Raw genomic sequence first — 8,593 nt, forward strand, 5'->3', positions numbered from 1 at the left:
ACCCCCCCCCCCCCAGATTGCCCATCCGAGAAGGTAGCAGTTGTCGAGCAGAGTGAGTTGACTTATCATTGTTTTCGTCACCTCTTGGTCGCTTCTATTCAATATAGGGATGGAAAAATAGCTCTGCGTTGCAGATGGTTATTTGGCATACAATGTGTATATCCCCACTAGAGTAACTCGTCTATCGTGCGAGATTTCCTTCTTCCTAAAACCACCTTGCATAAATCAGACCCTGCCAAGGCATCGGAGACACCAATAGTCAAAATGTAACAGCTTTTACGTCATTTGTGCGTACAGGCCAAGTTGTTTTATCCATAAAGCAGCAAGTATCGCACCATCAAAGTGTATACACTACCTGTGACGAACAATCTAGTTTCACGTAGGCGCCATATTTATCGGAGTTTGACAAGAGCTAGACTGGCCTTCGTGATACGAGAAATATCTCGTCTGCCGTCCAGTGAAACGCATGGAATGGCCTAGGTAAATGAATTCATCCACTGCACAGACTGGCTTGTCTGGAAGCATGAGGTTTTGGTTCGCTCCCAACCCGTCTTCCGGCAGCAATTTACACTTTGCAGGTGTGAACTGCGTGTCAAACCGTGGAGCAAAAACATCAGAATTGTTTCAAAGGCTTGCATTTTGAAGAATCTGAAAAAAAGGAGAACAATATTATCCGCATATTCCATGTATATGAGTGAAATCCCAGGCTTCATTTCAATGCCTGTTGTTTTGGTGTACAAGATATATTTCCTAAGCTGTCCCAGGTCCCAGTGACTGAAACTGCGTCGTCTGTAAATAACAAAATAACAAAATAACAAAAAATAATAACAAAATAACCATTTTGGAGTTCATCGTGTAGGCGCATTACCCGAGTTTCTGTCAACCTGCTGTCCTACTTAAACCCAAATTTCAAGAAACTTGAGGACTGTGCCTACCTAAAGAGCGCCAAGAAGGATGATACCGGTTGTGAACTGTCAAAGAATTTTCAGCAACCTCATGAGCGGCGTATCACTAATATAAATCTCGAATATCGTGTCAAGTGAAACATCAGGCAGCCTGGTGAAGCACATTCAGTTGAAGGAGAGCACCGCAAACGAGAGATTTAGCAAAATTTTATGTGAGATTCTAGTCATGACCAAATTTTATTGTAGATGAATGTATATTGCAAAATCTGATTGAACTTATTGTTGAATATTTGTTCAACTACAAATCGTACAATGTAATCTGATCCGTATGCCAGCAGAGATGATTTTCGTTAGTAGTTTAAATAAACAACACTATACACGTATATCATCATATAGCAAGCTGTGGTGACGTCTTTTTTCATCAGTTTAGTTATATGAATGACCCTCAACTGTAGGAAACAGCAAAAACACTCACCAAAACAATTTCTACGACTTTCTTAGATAATCTTAACTAATACCACAACTCCGCCCGTAAATATATTCATCCATAGGGGATACCAAATCCAGCCGCACAACTGAGCCCTTGCCAAAGTAGCTGATCGTTCTGTTGAGGCTATATTATTCTATAAGAGTCACTCATTTGCGAAGTGAGTTGCTGAGATACTCACCTGAATTCTAGCAGTTGAAGAAAGTCGTAACCGAGAGCTACAACTGGAATGCATCTGAGTCATCCACTTACTCCGACATAATTTTTTTCTAACTGATTATTAGCTGGTGAAGAGTCTCAGTAGAACAAAGTAGTCGAAATCTGTGCCTTCCCGATGAAACCCAAGAAGGGCGAAATCTCTCATGGGCCATCCAACACTTTCCATCAAACAAGAATGAATTACCTGTCGCGTAGTTTAGCGCAGGTACTACTGGCTACTGGCCCTGTAATCGAGATGGATAACAAGGGTTTAGGCTTTAGCTCTACAACTAGCATTAAATGCCAATGGATTCCATTAGGATTCGAAGGTGGGCTGATACCTTAACCTAAGACCAGCTCAAACAAATAAAGGTTTTCAGTAGCCTTATAAGTAGTGAGCTGCATCTAGAGAACCCAATTCGAAACCTAAAATACAATAGTAACTTAGCACACTTGCTAGAGAACCCAATTCGAAACCTAAAATACAATAGTAACTTTACTCAGCACACTTGACCGATATATAGATATATATATATATATATCATAAGGTTTAGTTGAGTGTTTCTTTAATGCGAGCGTAGTCAGAAAATGTGAGTAATTAACCAACTGTTCTGAACTCCTTCAGTTCCGTTGCATTTTGTTAACCCCTTTTAGTTTGATGCACCCCGAATGTGTGGGATTTCGGTATTGATATCATCAATGCTACTCCCTGCCATTCTTCTATCTCTTCACATGCACACTACCGCCTATTCCCCACATTATTGGAGGGATGCTGTTGGTTCGATCTTACATGACTTGGGAGCATGTACAATCCAGCCCTAATGGATCAAACAACACTGAAGTATTTAATTGACTTTGCCAATGTGACCCACAAGATACTGCCCCTAAGCCGGCTTGGTGAGCCGAAATGAACCCCAATTTATGCTTCACCTAACACTTCGTAGGTTGAGTTGTGAAGTGCACTCCAGAATTGGTATACGACAGTGCTTTTTTGGGTCTTGATCGACTTTAGCTATTCCCACCACCCAGTTATTCGGTCACGGATTTTCGAAATCAGTTGGCAAATGTACCGGAGGTGGAAAATTGCACAAAAATCAGTCGAGTATAAAAGTCCTCTGGTTGCTTTAAAACAGCTATACATCATAAAACCAGACCTTGTCAGGGTTCCGAAAGTGGTTTTTCAACTCAATGGGAGATTACCGCGCTCAACGGAGAGGAGAAGAACCTTACCGCCTCAGCACTTTTCGTTAACCTTTGGTAAGGTACCACAATGACTTCCGACAACGTAAGAAACACCACCAATACTCACTGCGGTAATCAATACTTTTCTAGCTATATGAACCTTCAATAAACCAAGGCTAGTGGTTTCGGTTATTACTAACTCTCACCGATGGTGCTGATTGGCGATTTTCACATGTGAACATACCAGAAATGGATTGGTTATGTGGCCTACCTGAATAGCGGTAAAAGATGAAACGTTCTATTTTGTGGATGCTTGTTGATGACTGAATAGTGTGCTGTAAACAGATTGTGTGTGTGCTCGCTTATCTATTCAGTAATGATTTATCAAATCTGCATATGACCCTCGAGTAGTCGTGGTCCTTGTGCCTCAAGGTGTACAAATAAGTAATATTACTAGGAGTAGAAATTTTGGTATATGTGACCGTCACCATAACAAAACACCACGAATTTATGCGAGAACGATCAACATGAAAAGGTCTGTGGCTAAAATGAGTGAATACAATCAACGGGTGCGACGGAACTTTACACTAGACTGACTTATGTGTATATCAAACATTTATGAATGCAGCTGAGTTGATCGTAGGCAAACAAAATTTTAATAGCTGGTAGCTTTAAGTTGTAACATAAATTTGACTATTTTGGAAAGATGCATAGTTGCACGGTTGCTTAGATAGGGGGCATTTTTTCTCTTCTGTAATGTGATCGATCTTAGCCGAATTTGACGTGAAATGGTCTGAGCAAGAATTCACTCTTACACGGCTCAAGCGTGCAACTAACTTGTGGAAGCCGACATGTGTACCGAATGGGTATATGCAGAGTCTGATGTTAGGGTCTGAAATCAGTCTTTCATTCGGATCACACTGTAGGGAGCTCAGCTGATATTCAAATCTATATTAATGGCTCTAGATCAGAGAAATGCCTCAGACTTCTTTTGATCAACTTTTTGCCCTAGTGAAAGTTAAATAGAGACACGTTCTTTCTGTACGAGGCGTCCCGCCGGTTTGAGTTTCATAGACTTCATCCTTCAAATGATAAAGTCCAGCAATCGGGTCTTGAAAAAAAATGCGTTTTACAAAGTTGTACAAACTTTGTCGTAAAAAGGAATAAACCTCTAGTGTTCCGTTAGTCACAAATCATACTAAGCCTGCAACGAACCTGTGTCCTGTATAGGTACGTTTTGCTGAAAGAATGGAAAGGTTTACAGACTGTGAGACATTGGTTTTTGTGACATCTGCTCTCTATGGATGGGAGTTGGATTTTGAGGTTGTCAGTCTCAGTTGCCACATTTAATCCTGTGTAAGTGTGTTCCCTCAAGAGAGGACTAATATTCAAGTAAGAGTGTTGCGGTCCCCTTCTGGTGGATTTTGCTGTGGGTATGCTGCTGGCAAAAACCGACTTTAACAAATAATAATGTCCCAGCAGTTTGTCAGAACTTCGGTAATTTGAAGGACTTTATTCATGCTTGACAATCTGCTCATCGGACGGAATAACTGTTTTGTGATCGTTTCTTCAGTAGTTGAAATGGGCATCATCAACGCGCGATAAACTGGATATTACATTCTTTAGGTTAGAATTTTCAGAGTATCCACCACATTGCTAAAAAACAGGGTGACAAGAACAGTGGTCGGATCAAGGAAACGACGAGAAATTTGGTCCTAACTATTTGCGTGATATATAGACAAATTTAGCGAGCCATTTCGAGGCAGATTTAAATTGGATGTGAATAGTTACCTGTTTGGCCGCGCAGTTATTGATAAGAATTGTTTGCAGAACCAATGCCAAATAGGCTCGTAGACTAGCAAGCAATGAGTCTTCCCAAGTATGCTAGGTGAATGCACTGAATCTATTATTCGCTATCACTCAGATAACTGCATTGAGGACTTACACAAGCTAAAACCGCTAGAGGTCATGAATAAAAGGATAAAAGGGATAAAGGGATAAAAGGATAAAAGGGATCTATTCTAAATTCGTCTGGCAAGTGTGTGTGATAGTACCTCTGTCGTCAAATGGTTCGAAATAAGTTCAGTCAAGCTGAGCGTAGAACCGGTACTCATCCAGTCGCCCAACCAGATTTCGCAACCATTCATCGTCGGTCTAGGCAAAAACACTTGATCACTTATGAATGGCCTCCGCTTTCACGTGGATGATAGCCAACGTTCACATGAATGGAACTAATCTTCAGGAGTATTGGCAGTTGTTTCATGAAATCAGCAATGTACTTCAGCAGCGTGCTTAGTTTGACAATGCCCCTTTCGTGATTCTCGGATGGTTCAAATGACGAGCCAGAAAATTGCGTCAAACTTCCTGATTTGCTTCATATATCCCTGACTCAGGCTCTCTTCCCTCTTTTCAGATACTATTTATTCTGACATGCGCAAACCACCAGGTCATATCTTTCACACTAAGCATGTCCTTACTCTTCTGACTTTCAAACAAGTGTGCCCCAGCTGAAATTCCAGTCGAGTGGTGGCTGGTAATGCCAGCCACCAGCAATGTCCCGGTCCTTACCATCATTCGAATATTGAAATTGCCAGAGACCGATAATAGTCCCTCAAACTCCATCGTAGGCATATTTCAGCGAAACCTGATGTTACTGCAGAAAAAGCTGAGTGGCGTAGGCCACGAAGCCTTCAATACACAAGTCAAACTGGCGCATATTTTCTCAGAAAGTAGTATAACATTTCTGAGGCGAACATTACCGGGCTGATAGATCCGACTGTTTTGCCACCGGCGCAGATTGTTGAACACTGTTCTGCATGCTCCAAATGTATTCTATCCAATGGACAAGGTTTCAGATGTTTTCATCAGACCGACGTAATGAAGCAGCTCGTTCTTGGGACTTCTTAGGCGTGTCCCCCAGTTCACATCTTAGAAACTAATTTATAGTTCGCGAAGTAAAACAGATCTCCAATAAATTACATTTTCCTGCAGTAATTTTAGCTTCTCAACCTATGCAAATCAAATAATGTCTTAAAATTTGCCCACATACGGCACTCAGTTAACATAAAAACGAATGAATTAAACCCGAAAAGAATCCTAGTGATGGTAGCTTCAGCACTTTTAACACAGTGCATTCTTCTAATGTTTAATACAGACGTCATCTCTTTGAACATCTTCCCTTCCTCCTTGGTGTGCATGGTTCTAATAGAGCTGCCGAATAACTGTTACTAAATAAAGGAGATGCTGAAAGACCAAGAGGGTGTGTATTTCCTGTGAATTTCGTTTTAAACTTCCGCTTTCAAAATCCCCTCTTCGATGTACCGAGTTTTGTGTGATTATTTATAATGCGGTTACTTGATCTGTCGCAACGAAGCTTTTCTTAGTGAGAAAGGTGTGCACACTTTAACTAAGGGCGGCTCACTTTAGGCACAACGAACTTCATCCAAAAAAGTCTGATTTCAAAGATAAACTTCCTTGACAGGTGGTGCGTCGTTCTTTGGACCTTATGATGAGACCACGTGCAGGGCTAGGAATTCGTTTGGCGTGAACTCTCGAGAAAAAAATTTGTCACCTAAAACTCGAGGTATGCAATTTTATCATGTAACTATATTCAATTTCCCCTGGTGACAGTGCCAATTCAATTTTGTCTATTTTCATTAAGCCAACTTCTCTAGAAGAAAGTGTTGGAGTACGGATTCTAACCAAAATCAATTTTCCTAGAGTTTAGTGATTAGTGAACATAGTTATTATTGCAAATGTGTTCAGCAGTGGATCTGAAAGAACCGTGTTTTATCAATTGTTTCTTCTGTGGCGTCGACAGGTGACAAAAAACTCAAAATTCGTGGGAAGTTCAAATGACCCGTAGCAAGTTTCATTGAAGAGAAAAAACGCCAAGTACTGCGGCGGCCTGAATGATAGTTTCGACAAGCACGTACTGACAGAAAATTCAGTTGGCTAGGTTTGTACATATACACTAATTGTAACGTGAAATGCCCATTACCGCGCTTACTTTACTGGAAGACGTGTTGTCTTCTGAATGAGCAATTCACCGAGGTTACATTTAAGCAAGCGAGGCCATCGTGTCTGCACAAGACGGCCAAAATTCATCCGATAGTTTTGACGTTTTAAACTAGTAGATAGCACACCATTTCGTGTGCATTCACTAAAAGGAAATTTTAGAGACTCTTGAGAATATAAGCCAAAATCTTGTGATTCCTGAAATGCACAAATGAGTGACCAGAGATCTTCCATCCTCAAACGACGTCTCCCTCATAAATTCGTACACCCACAACCTCGTGCTCTTTCCTCTAAAAACTCGGCCAACTTTGCCTCGGTTTTTATTGAAGTTGACAAGTGAAAAGATGTTCTGATCTATAGCTATGTACAGCCTATATATCAGCAGTCATTACAAATGTGACTTGCCTGATGACGTACTTGGGATTATTCAGTAATGTGGTAGGTGTGTACCCACAGTGCACTTAAAAATAACTAGATGTTTCTTAATCACTCCAGGTTTCTTAACGCGACGGCTTCCACCTCGATGACCAGTCTGATTTTGAGAATGCGCTGAATCTTGTTCTGTCAAACAAATCGCTTGAATAACTCAACTACTAATTTCGAGCGGTAAGTACCGAAGAGGTTAGGTAGGGTAGTATTCAGTTGATTAAGATGCACACGTAAACCTGACTCATGTGCCAAAAGTGTCGTACACAGATACAATGACTGATTTATAAATGTGAACGATCAAAGCCTTGTCCTAGGGAAATTGAAATTAAAGCCCCTGAAGTTTCTGTACTTCACGAACAAAGCAGAATATCTGATGTAATTCTAAGCTTTTTTCGGACAATGCGACAGTGCTATGAGAACCAAAGTGTAGATAAACTATCTAATAGCCACTAGTCAAATGATGCCAAAGCAGTGCCTTCATTTTGTGAGGATATCAGCTTGGAAGAGGGCTTAGTTCTACATAGATATCATGCTGTCACAATCGCACTGTCTAATGTCTGATGCCGATCAGTAAAATGAATAAGAACAACATTTTTCAGTCAGATGGAAAATACTTGGAACCGATTGAGTAGTCATCGTTTTCGAAAAAGTTTGGTGACAATCGGTAGATTTATTGCTGAGCAACGTTTTGCTTTTCACGCAAAAGCTTCGTTAGGCCAAGTGACTAGGTTCCGAGATTGATCGAGATTTAAGGCGGAAGGAGAACCAATCAGCTAAGTTAAGCTAAATCTCTGCTGGGTGTCAGCCGAGGGATTTTTGTGTGTTAGGGTGCTTGAACCAGTGTTGGGTCGATGGGGGAATCTACATATGTTTGGGACTAGCCTAGGGTCTAGCTCTTCTGATTCAGTTCATTCGAACGTCGTTTAAACCTTCTGTCCGTCTGTGTGGATGAGCTAGTGCTAAGATGGTTGTGTTAGAGGGATGCTGTGACCTTTTTTTGGGTTGGAATTTCCACCCCACCCCCCGATTTTCGCGAGTGATTCCACGTGGATTGACAACCACACAGTCACGTGTCAACTCGGCTTTCCAAATGCTCGCCAGTTCCACACCCTCGATTCTATTCACGCTGTGATGCTTAGTAATTTCCATCGCCTCGGCTATCAGTGTGAACCGCAGCCATCGTCTTAACAACATTTTTTCTCCTTTTAACTACAACAAATCAAAAAGCTTATTGATGCTCTTATTTTTGTTCCTCTGACTTAAGCGTAGCTTTAAAACCTTTGCAGAGGAAACACACTGCACCGAGGCAGTTTAGTTTTTTCCTGTGAGTGCACTTTTTTTTGGAGTTTCACTCCATTAGCTTATTGAAATCGGA

The sequence above is a fragment of the Opisthorchis viverrini genome (assembly GCF_000715545.1).
Source record: "Opisthorchis viverrini unplaced genomic scaffold opera_v5_31, whole genome shotgun sequence".
NCBI lineage: Eukaryota > Metazoa > Platyhelminthes > Trematoda > Opisthorchiida > Opisthorchiidae > Opisthorchis > Opisthorchis viverrini.